A 12,246-nucleotide genomic window follows, 5' to 3' on the forward strand; every position below is an offset into this window, starting at 1 on the left:
AAAGTCAGAAGATGGAGTAGTGTTCTTGAACTTATATTAATCTTCATTGGAGGAGGCTGAGGAGAGCGTGGAGGCTTGAAGTCACAAGTGCAGGAATATTTTGCAAATGAATCACACGACGACTATTAGGACTCTCCATTTTAAATGAGACCACATTGTAAGCATAAATACAGTATTCCTAGCACTAGAGTGCTTTGGGTGACATGAAGGAAGGAGGTAAAGAAGAAGATATTACACCTCCTGTTATTGGAGGAAAAGGTACTGTGTAGGTATTGGGTTTGCTGATCACAAAATTCTCAACTCAAAGCAAAGAACTTCAGCCCTATCAAATAAAAATAGCCACAGGCACCCTCACTAAAGGGAGGATATACTGTAACTACCCAATCTTCAAAGACTAGTTCACTTCCCTGTTGATTCTCCATGGAGAGTTTAGTCACCAATACCCACTATTTGGGTGGTGGGTACACTTCCCTATCAAGGAGAATATTCTCGTGTTTCCAATGTAACCAAGAAATCGGTACTTTTTTACATTCTACTTGGTCTTGTTCTAAAATTCAACCTTTTTGGACAAATTTAAGAGTTTTATTGGAACACAACTTCCACATAATCCAATATTAGTTTTATTAGGTGATATTGAAGGGATAAAATCAAAACCCAAATTGAATAAATATCAGAAAGAATTCATAAAAATTGCACTGGCAGTAGCCAAAAAGGCTATTGTAGTTACTTGGAAATCAGATGCATACTTAAGTATAGATCGTTGGAAGAATGAAATTTCCAGCTGTATTCCACTTGAAAAAATTACTTATAATTTAAGAGATAAATATGAAACATTTTTAAAAACTTGGCACCCTTATTTACAAAAGACAGGATTAAATATATAGGTGCTCCGAAGATAAAATAATTGGTTATTTGGGGAAAGAAAGAAATATATATACTAAAGTTATTACGAACTCCATGGAGCATGTGGGGATCTTCCGATATCCAGGCACTCTTTCTTTCTTTCTTTCTTTATTTTTCTATAGGGATGTTAGGGGGGAGGGGGGGAAGGGTATTCATTTTTTTCTTTCTGTAATTATTTAAAAACTCAATAAAAAAGTTTTTTAAAAAAGGAGAATATTCTTACAGCTAACAAAGCAGCTTAAACACTGTTCATTTATTTTCAGTGATACATGTTTAAATTCAAGCAACATTCTTAAAACATTTAAAACTCACAGAGGATTTTCATCTCATAAAAAAACTTCCAAATTACAAGAGATTTCTAAAACACAATGGATTTTGAAAACACAGATAAAATTCCTATAAACTAAATAGACATACCGATGAGCCATTGACAAGCCAGTCATCTGCCGCAGGAATCAAAAGCAAAAGATTGGATTCAAATTCACCCCATGTTTCTGTCATACTTCTTGATGTTCTTGGATCATTCCTAAGAAGTCTGAACTGCATCTATACTATTTCTCTGCCATTTACATGTGATATTTTTTCATATCCCTTTTAACACAGGCTTCTACAGTCAGAGATCCCAGGTACCCACAATTAATGCTGTGAAGCTGACTCCACGAGTACACAAACTTCCAACTTCCAAAATAGATCATCTATTTTTGTGCTAAAAGATCATTTCCATCTGATCTGCAAGCTTCCTTGAACTAAACAATTTAGCTAGCATTGTCTAGTTTGAAACAAGCCAAATCAGCATACCCATTGTCTTATATTGCACCTCTTCAGAAATTAGACCAGGTGATGTGAGCTAGCAGTCTGCTCTATTGAGAGTGTTTGTTTGCAAAGCTATCGTTTCAACTTCAGATTGATTACTGTTTGCCAGTTACATTGAGAACTGAAGACAGACTCCCGTTTATGACCAGAAGCTAAACAAAAAAGATGAATTGGCAGTTTAACTTATTCCAAAACAACCAGTTCATCTAAGAAGCTCATTGCTGCTATGTTTAGAAAGCTGAGTTTGGCAAAAGACGAGGCCTCTAACCCAAAGACAGTGAATATCCATCGCACTACTGTGGAAAGAGGAATGATTGGTGATGGTGAGGGAAAAGTAAACTAGGGTATCTGTGAGGGAAATGAACAGGCAAAGATGCACACGGTCATGACAATCTTCTGAAGTTTCATTTAATGTGAGGGCTGGGAAGTTGAAAAACAAGGACAAGGAGAATCCTGTAGGGGAGAGAAGAGGAGAGAACAGAAACGTTCAAGGCCAAGGAGTAAGGAGGCATATTGAAAACAAAGATATAGAAGACTGCATCATTGGAATTGTTATGGGCAATATTAGTCAAGAGAATCTGCTGCCTTTTAGTGGATATTGGTCACTAGCCTATCCCAGAGATAGAGATAGAGAGGTGGAGGAAAGGAATGGAAAAGTTAAAGTTGGGTTAGAGAGGAGCATGTAAGATATAGCAGACTATCTCTTTTCAGAAGGGCAAGTGGAAGTGTCCTATTTCCATTTGGTCTCTGGTGCAAGACACAAGTCTGATCCTCAATGTATTCAGTTTCAGGACAGCTTCAAATCTCATTTACTTTCTGTTCTTTTACTTCAAATTACTGCTTATTGAGCATTGTTCTGCCTTTATTGTATCTCTGATAACTGGGTTATTTATTAAAAAATGAATATAAAACAATTGGTAATAACTCAACTGATAGAAGTTTGACAAATAACCTGCAAAATAACCTGATTTTTGTGTTGACACTTATCCCAAATTCTTGCAGAGAATCAAAGAAAGTAAAACAAAATCCAGAGCTCTTCCTCTAACTATGGACAGAAGCAGCATTCACTTTGAATTTTTAAAATTATCTTTAACCTCTATTTTTAACAGACCAACACGCACAAAATGCTGGAGGAACACAGCAGGTCAGACAGCATCTATGGAAATAAAATAAACACTCAATGTTTCAAGCCAAGACCCTTCTTCAGGGCTGAAAAAGAGGCGGGAAGATGCCAGAGTAAAAAGGTGGGGCAGGGGAAGAAGGTGGGAGAAGAGAAAACGTACAAATTGGCAACTGACAGGTAAAACCAGGTCGGGGGGGGGGGGAAGGTGGATAGGTGGTGGAGGAAAGATGAAGTGAGAAGCTGGGAGGTGACAGGTGGAAGAGTTAGAGGGTGGAAAAAGGAATCTGATAGGACAGGACAGTGAACATGGGAGAAAGGAAGGGAAGAAAGGCACAAGAGGGAGGTTTCACCTTTCCAATCCTGATGAAGAGTCTCGGGCTAAAGCGTTGATGGTTTATTCCTCTCCAAAGATGCTTCCTGACCTGCTGAGTTCCTTCAGCATTTTGTGTGTATTGCTGAACATCAAGGAACCGTATTTTAAAGTAATACCACTTTTATTCTTTATATTCTCCCAATTTCCCATAAACTCTAACAAGTTTCAAAAGCAGTCATAGAAAAATTGACAGTTGAGTACTATCTGCTAAAATTTGGCTTATAAACTATCTCCTCTACTAAAAAGCAAAGCATTGGTAATCATGTTCATCAATACTTTGAGTTTTTATGCCTCAGATATATTCCTTTTCTGTAGAATTACATCAGTCAAACCACATTTGTAATACCAGCAGGTTTCTACCTCATATTACAGGGTACCTTTCCCAAGATATTAACAGTGATGTCTTTGCTATTAGATAGGCACATTAATGATCAAAAAATGGAGTGCTACGTAAGAGGGGTCGGATTAATCGTAAAGCATGTTAATATGTCAGCATAATATCATGGGCCAAAGGGCCTGTACTGTGCTGTTGTGTTCCACATTCTACTCCTCTCCATATCTGCCACCTGATCTGCTGCGTTCCTACAGCATTTGGTGTGTGCTGCTATGAAATAACCACATTGCCATAAAAATCCATCTGCATACAAATGTCCTCAAGAAAGAAAATCTGCTGTTCTTCCCCAACTATTGCCAGTTTGGAGATCCAGACCCATCAATGAATTTAATTGTAACTGTCTCCTCTGTTAGAGATTGTTAATATATGCCAGTATTACAAATAATGTCTATAGCCCATGAATAAAAGAAAGGTTCCTGTCATTGTGGGGTATCTTATACATACAAACTGAATGCCAAGATTCTGACAACAATAACTGTACTTAAAGATGGACAGAAAGCATGGAAATGTATGTCAGTCTAAAGCTCCAGGCCTATTTAGTATGGTTGGGGAACAAAGTGAGTTAGAATTTAAAATATGGAAGATAGAGAAGTGGAAGGCTGTATGGGAGAGAAGGGTTAGGTTGATCTTGGAATGGGTTAACAACACGGACCAAAGGGCCTGTACTGTGCTGTAGTGTTCTATGTTTTATGTTCTAAGCACCCAGGCTTCACTTAGATCCTGCTTGAGGATTGGTGTTAGATGTAGAGATAAGCTGCTGGGATCCAGAGATTTTTCAATTGAGCAAGGATTCTGTCCAAAGCAGGGATGATGCATGTTCCTGTTGAGAGTCTGAATTAATCTCGGATGCTCCTGTGCCTCATCAGGATTGGGATCTACCTCTCCCATGTCTTCCTCTGTCTTGAAAACCTTCCTCAACAGACTGCCAAGTTAAAACTGTCTGATTATTACAGCCTGATTTGCAGATTGAAGTACTCTTTAAAGGGAGGTCCTTGTTAGCTATTTAGAAAGTAGTTTGAAATCAGCAATGGACAGTCTGCCTTCCATCATTTTCAAGATTTGTAAGTAACCTGGGTTTCTGCCAAAAGGGAGGAGCCGAAGTCACTCTTATAGAACAACACTGGCAGCATTTAGGAGATTAGGGACAGTCTGCTCAGTGATGTGTGATCCACAGAGACTTCAGAGAGGGAAGAATAAAATAAATCACAGCAATGGGTGTGTACAAGGTAAATGAATCAGTAAAACCAGTTTATTTCATTAAAGACCCTCACTATTTGTGACATACCCTCTCCTCATTACTACTGTAAGGGGCAAGGTTCAGGAGCTTGATGACCCACACTCAACAATTTAGAAATAGCTTCTTATCCTCTGCCATCAGATTTTTGATTGTTCTGTAAACCCATGAACACTGCCTCTTTATTCCTTTTTGCACTTTTTTTGGTAATTTATAGCAATTGCAGGTCTGCACACTACTGTTACCACAATTAAAACGCAATTCTGATTCTGAGTCACACCTTGAAAATTCCAGTTGTTTTCAGCTTGTATTAAATAGGTATTGTACTCTTTCTTTCCTAATATTTTCATTGAATAACTTGTCTGTAATTGATCTGGCTTATTATATTGTTGTTTTGGAATTGTAGATGGAATATGTTTATCACAAAACTAATTAGACCAACTGCGGAACTAAACTCCAGAACTAATCTGACGTTTAGGGAGTTCAAAGCTATCTTATAATCTTGGTGCATTCAGAACCAGCAGCTGGGCTTTATCCAGTTGGCCATCTGCAGGAAGATGATTTGTAGAAAAGTGCTTCCATTAGAGCAATGAAAAAGACAATGAGCTATTTAACAGATGGAAATGGTAATTTTAGCAATCACTGTCAGTCAAGAATAATAATGTTCTCAAATGCACTCTTGACCTCGGGACAAAGGAAACCGATTTGACCCTGTATTTAAAGTGTCACCCTTGTGTCAGCTCCAGCTCGGTGCATTGCTCTCATGTCTCGAATTCACAGGTTGGGGGTTCAGGACACACTCCAGATGGATGAGGACAAATATCCAGAAAGAAGTTTTCAGCCAGTAATTTGGTTTGAGGAAGAGCAGGGAAATTTCCCCTAATGTTCTGTCTAATACTTATTCCTCAGTTAACACAATAAATTTGAACTCTGCAGTTATTATCACATTGCTGTTTTGTGGGCTTACTGGGTGTAAGTTAACTGCTGCAGTTCCACATTAGTAACTAATAAGCAATCTGCTGGAGGAACTCAGTGGGGTGAGTAGCCTCCATGCGAGGGGATAATGGAATTATTGAAATATCAGGACAGCCTGCTGAATTTTTCCAGCAGATTGTTGCTCCAGTTTCTGGGGTATTGGCATGATATTGTGTACTGAGATATAGTGGAAAAACATCTTATTTGTGTACCTCACAGATCATGCCATAAAGTGAATGTGATCGAGTGAGAAGAAAAAAAAAAGAATGCAATATATTGTGTTGCAGTTGCAGAGACAGTGCGTTTCAGGTGGAGAGCCTTGATGAGGTCGATTGTGAGATCCAGCATCTGCAGTCTGCAGACTCTTTGTTTTCATTACTTGGTGACTATAGATCAGTAGGCCTAACATCTGTCATTGGGAAAATGCTGGAATCTTTTACTTGGGAGATAACAACAGGATATTTAGACTATCAGCTGGAGTCATTATTGCTTTATGAAGAGAAGCTGCATCTGACATATTTGTTAGTGTTACTTGAAGGAGTAACAAGCATGTCAAATAAAAAGTGATCTTTCAAGAGGAGGAGGAGAGAGTTGGGAGGAAATGAGCCTTTGCAGAAGATCCTCTCCAGCAGAGCATTTAGAGAAAACATCTCATGGGTGTCTCATTAAATGACATTGGAGGCTCCATTTCTCCAGATTAACAGACATATGTACTACTTGTAGCAAAGTCAAACAAACTCACTAATTGATGTCAGTGCAATCCATTCCTTTCTCCCTTGGTGGAGAGTGTTAAGCTGAAAAAACATTGAGTTGCTAAGATAGTGAGCTTCCAAATATATCTACCTTTGGCTGGATTCCATTACCATGGCTAAACAAGTGAATTTGTTCCCTGAATTTGTAGCAGGTCTTCATCTACATCTTCTGAATCAGGATGATGAGTACCAAGATAATCCAGGGTGGTAGCTATGTTGTTTTTATTTTGAGATAATCTGCATCTTTCCATCTACAAGCCACACAATCTAGCTAGCTGAAGATAAGGCCTATCTTCATACCATTTGACTCATAACTCCAATACAAACTCCACCAACAAGAATAGGATGTGATCCCAACAAGATCTTTGCTGCAATCTGCAGCCTTTAACTGATCGCTAGTGAACTCAAGCACTGAAACTTCTACTGTAAAGAGAGACAATGGGTCTCCTGTATAGTAATAGAAAATAGTATTAAATTTAGCTGGTTGTTACCATAAATGGAAAGATTTTCATGCATATATAAAGCAACATTTGAAGTTGAATAGGAATGTACAGCACAGGTGCCAAAAGTATACTGGCAAGGGGCAAATACTATCTGTTTTACTAAATGATACTAAATGAGCACCGTTCTCTGTACTCATCTCAACTGGAAATAGAGTAACTTCAATGTACTGCACAATACAATATCAGACAAAATCTAGAGCAAGTCAAAGGAAGAAGTTTTCTTCTGATTGGCTACATGGTATGTAGGGATTGCTGGCAAGGGGCAAATACTATCCCTAATAGCCCTTGAAGTATGGAGCTTGTGGTATTCCACAGAGGTCTGGGTTGGGACCGATTCTGTTTATGTTATATGTCAATGATTTGGATGATGTTAACATAGAACATAAAATAGTACAGCACATTACAGGCCCTTCGGCCCACAATGTTGTGCCAACCTTCAAACCCTGCCTCCCATATTACCCCCCACCTTAAATTCCTCCATATACCTGTCTAGTAGTCTCTTAAACTTCACTATTGTATCTGCCTCCACCACTGACTCAGGTAGTGCATTCCACACACCAACCACTCTCTGAGTGAAAAACCTTCCTCTAATATCCCCCTTGAACTTCCCTCCCCTTACCTTAAAGCTATGTGCTCTTGTACTGAGCAGTGGTGCCCTGGGGAAGAGGCACTGGCTGTCCACTCTGTCTATTCCTCTTAATATCTTGTATACCTCTATCATGTCTCCTCTCATCCTCCTTCTCTCCAAAGAGTAAAGCCCTAGCTCCCTTAATCTCTGATCATAATCCATACTCTCTAAACCAGGCAGCATCCTGGTAAATCTCCTCTGTACCTTTTCCAATGCTTCCACGTAATTCCTATAGTGAGGCGACCAGAACTGGACACAGTACTCCAAGTGTGGCCAAACTAGAGTTTTATAGAGCTGCATCATTACATTGCATCTCTTAAACTCTATCCCTCAATTTATGAAAACTAACACCCCATAAGCTTTCTTAACTACCCTATCTACCTGTGAGGCAACTTTCAGGAATCTGTGGACATATACCCACAGATCCCTCTGCTCCTCCACACTACCAAGTATTCTGCCATTTACTTTGTACTCTGCCTTGGAGTTTGTCCTTTCAAAGTGTACCACCTCACACTTCTCCGGGTTGAACTCCATCTACCATTTCTCAGCCCACTTCTGCATCCTATCAATGTCTCTCTGCAATCTCTGACAATCCTCTACACTATCCACAACACCACCAACCTTTGTGTCGTCTGCAAACTTGCCAACCCACCCTTCTACCCCCACATCCAGGTCGTTAATAAAAATCAAAAAAGTAGAGGTCCCAGCACAGATCTTTGTGGGACACCACTAGTCACAACCCTCCAATCCAAATGTATTCCCTCCACCACGACCCTCTGCCTTCTGCAGGCAAGCCAATTCTGAATCCACCTGGCCAAACTTCCCTGGATCCCATGCCTTCTGACTTTCTGAATAAGCCTACCGTGTTGAACCTTGTCAAATGCCTTACTATAATCCATGTAGATCACATGCACTGCACTAACTTCATCTATATGCCTGGTCACCTCCTCAAAGAACTCTATCAGACTTGTTAGGCACGATCTGCCCTTCACAAAGCCATGCTGACTGTTCTTGATCAGACCATGATTCTCTAAATGCCCATAGATCCTATCTCTAAGAATCTTTTCCAACAGCTTTCCCACCACAGATGTAAGGCTCACTGGTCTATAATTACCTAGACTATCCCTACTACCTTTTTTGAACAAGGGGACAACATTCGCCTCCCTCCAATCTTCCGGTACCATTCCCGTGGACAACTAGGACATAAAGATCCTAGCCAGAGGTTCAGTAATCTCTTCCCTTGCCTCATGGAGCAGCCTGAGAAATATTCTGTCAGGCACCGGGGACTTATCCGTCCTAATGTATTTTAACAACTCCAACACCTCCCCTCCCTTAATATCAACATGCTGTGGAACATCAACCTCACTCATATTGTCCTCACCATCATCAAGTTCCCTCTCAGTGGTGAATACCGAAGAGAAGTATTCATTGAGGACCTCGCTCACTTCCACAGCCTCCAGGCACATCTTCCCACTTTTACCTCTAATCGGTCCTACCTTCACTCCTGTCTTCCTTTTGTTTTTCACATAATTGAAGAGTGCCTTGGGGTTTTCCTTTACCCTACTCGCCAAGGCCTTCTCATGCCCACTTCTTGCTCTTCTCAGCCCCTTCTTAAGCTCCTTTCTTGCTACCCTATATTCCTCAATAGACCCATCTGATCCTTGCTTCCTAAACCTCATGTATGCTGCCTTCTTCCACCTGACTAGATTTTCCACTTCACTTGTCACCCGTGGTTCCTTCACCCTACCATTCTTTATCTTCCTCACTGGGACAAATTTATCCCTAACATCCTGCAAGAGATCCTTAAACATCGACCACATATCCATAGTACATTTCCCTGCAAAAACATCATCCCAATTCACACCGGCAAGTTCTAGCCTTATAGCCTCATAATTTGCCCCTCCCCAATTAAAAATTTTCCTGTCCTCTCTGATTCTATCCTTTTCCATGATAATGCTAAAGGTCAGGGAGCGGTGATCACTGTCCCCCAGATGCTCACCCACTGACAGATCTGTGACCTGACCCGGTTCGTTACCTAATACTGGATCTAGTATGGCATTCCCCCTAGTCAGCCTGTCAACATACTGTGACAGGAATCCATCCTGGACACACTTAACAAACTCTGCCCCATCTAAACCCTTGGAACTAATCAAGTGCCAATCAATATTGGGGAAGTTAAAGTCACCCATGATAACAACCCAGTTATTTTTGCATCTTTCCAAAATCTGCCTCCCAATCTGCTCCTCGGTATCTCTGCTGCTACCAGGGGGCCTATAGAATACCCCCAGTAGAGTAACTGCTCCATTCCAGTTCCTGACTTCCATCCATACTGACTCAAAAGAGGATCCTGCTACATTACCCACCCTTTCTGCAGCTGCAATAGTATCCCTGACCAGTAAAGCCACACCTCCTCCCCTTTTCCCCTCCTCTCTGTCCCTTTTAAAGCACTGAAATCCAGGAATATTGAGAATCCATTCCTGCCCTGGTGCCAGCCAAGTCTCCGTAATGGCCACTACATCATAATTTCATGTATGTATCCAAGCTCTCAGTTCATCACCTTTGTTCCTGATGCTTCTTGCATTGAAGTGCACACACTTTAGACCTTCTACCTTACTACCTTTATACCCTTTATTCTGCTGCTCTTTCCTCAAAGCCTCTCTATATGTTAGATCTGACTTTACTCCATGCACTTCTTTCACTGCTCTATTGCTCTGGGTCCCAGCCCTCTTGCAAATTAGTTTAAACCCTCCTTGACTTTGTTAAATGTCAATGATTTCCTACCCAAGATCCACAAACCCGCTTGTCCAAGTAGACCCATTGTTACAGCTTGTTCCTGCCCCACTGAACTCATATCTGCATACCTCAACTCTGTTTTATCTCCCATAGTTCAGTCCCTTCCTACCTACAGCTGTGACATTTCACAAGCTCTGGATCTTTTCAATGATTTCAAGTTACCTGGTTCCGATCATCTTATTTTCAATATGGATGTCCAGTCCCTGTACACCTCTATCCCCCACCAGGAAGGCCTCAAATGTCTATTTCTTTCGGGACACCAGACTCAACCAGCTCTCCTTCGCCACCATTCTTCTCCAGCTGGTGGAACTTGTCCTCACTCTTAATAATTTCTCCTTTGGCTCCTTTTCCTTCAAACAAAAAGTGCAGCTATGGGCACTTGCATGGGTCCCAGTTATGCCTGCCTTTTTGTCGGCTACATGGAACAGTTTATGTTCCAAGCCTACACTAGTGGCTGTCCCCCACTTTTCCTAAGCTATATTGATGGCTGCTTTGGTGCTGCTTCCTGCACCTATGTGGAACTCGTCAATGTCATCCACTTTGTCTCCAACTTCCACACTGCCCACAAATTTACCTGGTCCATTTCTGGCACCTCCCTCCCCTTTATCTGTCTCTGGAGACAGCTTATTTACTGATGTCTATTATAAAATCATTGACTCTCACAGCGACCTGGACTATACCTCTCCCCACCCTGTTACTTGTAAAAATGCCATCACCTTCTCTCAATTCCTCCGTCTCTGCTGCATTTGCTCTCAGGATGAGGCTTTTCATTCCAGAATGAAGAAGGTGTCCTCCTTCTTCAAAGAAAAGGGCTTCCCTTCCTTCACCATCAAAGCTGTCCTCATCTGTATCTCTTCCATTTCAAACACGTCAGCTCTTACCCCATCCACCCACCACTCTACCAGGGATAGGGTCCTCACCTACCACCCTACCAGTTTTGGGTCACTTATCTTTGAAAGAATGTGCTGAAACTGGAGAGGGTTCAAAGAAGGTTAATGAAAATGATTCCTGGATTGAATGGCTTGTCATATGAAGAGTGTTTGATGGCTCTGCCCTGTATTCACTACAATTCAGAAGAATGAGGGGTGACCAAATTGAAACCTTCTGAATGGTGAAAGGCCTTGATGGAGTGGGTGTGGAAAGGATATTTCCTGTGGTGGGAGAGTCTAAGACCAGGGGACACAGCCTCAGAATAGAGGAGCAGTCTCTATCACAGGGATGAGGAGGAATTCCTTTAGCCAGAGAGTGGTGAATCTGTAGAATTCTTTGCCATAGGCAGTGGTAGAGACCAAGTCAGAGCAGAGGTTGATAGATACTTAATTGGTCAGGGCATGAAGGGATATGGGGAGAAGGCAGAAGATTGGGGCTAAGAGAAAAATTGGAACAGCCATGATGAAATGGTGGAGCAGACTTGATGGGCCAAATGGCCTAATTCTGCTCCTATATTTGGATCATTTCGGAGACGATCAAGATTAAACTTTTTGCTTGGGACTGGACTCATATAGACAAGGCAGTGTTGCTAGATTATAAACACAGGAGATTCTGCAGATGCTCTGAATCATGAGCAAACCATATAAAATGCTGGAGGAACTCAGCAAGACAGGCATCATCTATGGAGGGGAATAAGCAATAGACTTTCCCAAACAGGTCCTGATAATTGTGTAAGTCCAAATATTCTGAAGTATTAAAAGGGGGAATTGATGTTAATGTGTGAGAGAGTAAGTTGCAGGCTATGGGAAATAAGTCAATGAGGAA

At 41.1% G+C, this 12,246-nt stretch overlaps 1 protein-coding gene across 5 annotated transcripts in view; it reads left to right on the forward strand.

Moving 5' to 3' along the window:
* The window catches only part of LOC132391196 (stAR-related lipid transfer protein 13-like), a 414,973-nt gene that overhangs the window by 100,699 nt on the left and 302,028 nt on the right, over positions 1–12,246 (forward strand). The gene's annotated exons all lie outside the window — the stretch shown is intronic.

The sequence above is a fragment of the Hypanus sabinus genome, chromosome 3 (genome assembly GCF_030144855.1).
Source record: "Hypanus sabinus isolate sHypSab1 chromosome 3, sHypSab1.hap1, whole genome shotgun sequence".
Taxonomy (NCBI): Eukaryota; Metazoa; Chordata; class Chondrichthyes; order Myliobatiformes; family Dasyatidae; genus Hypanus; species Hypanus sabinus.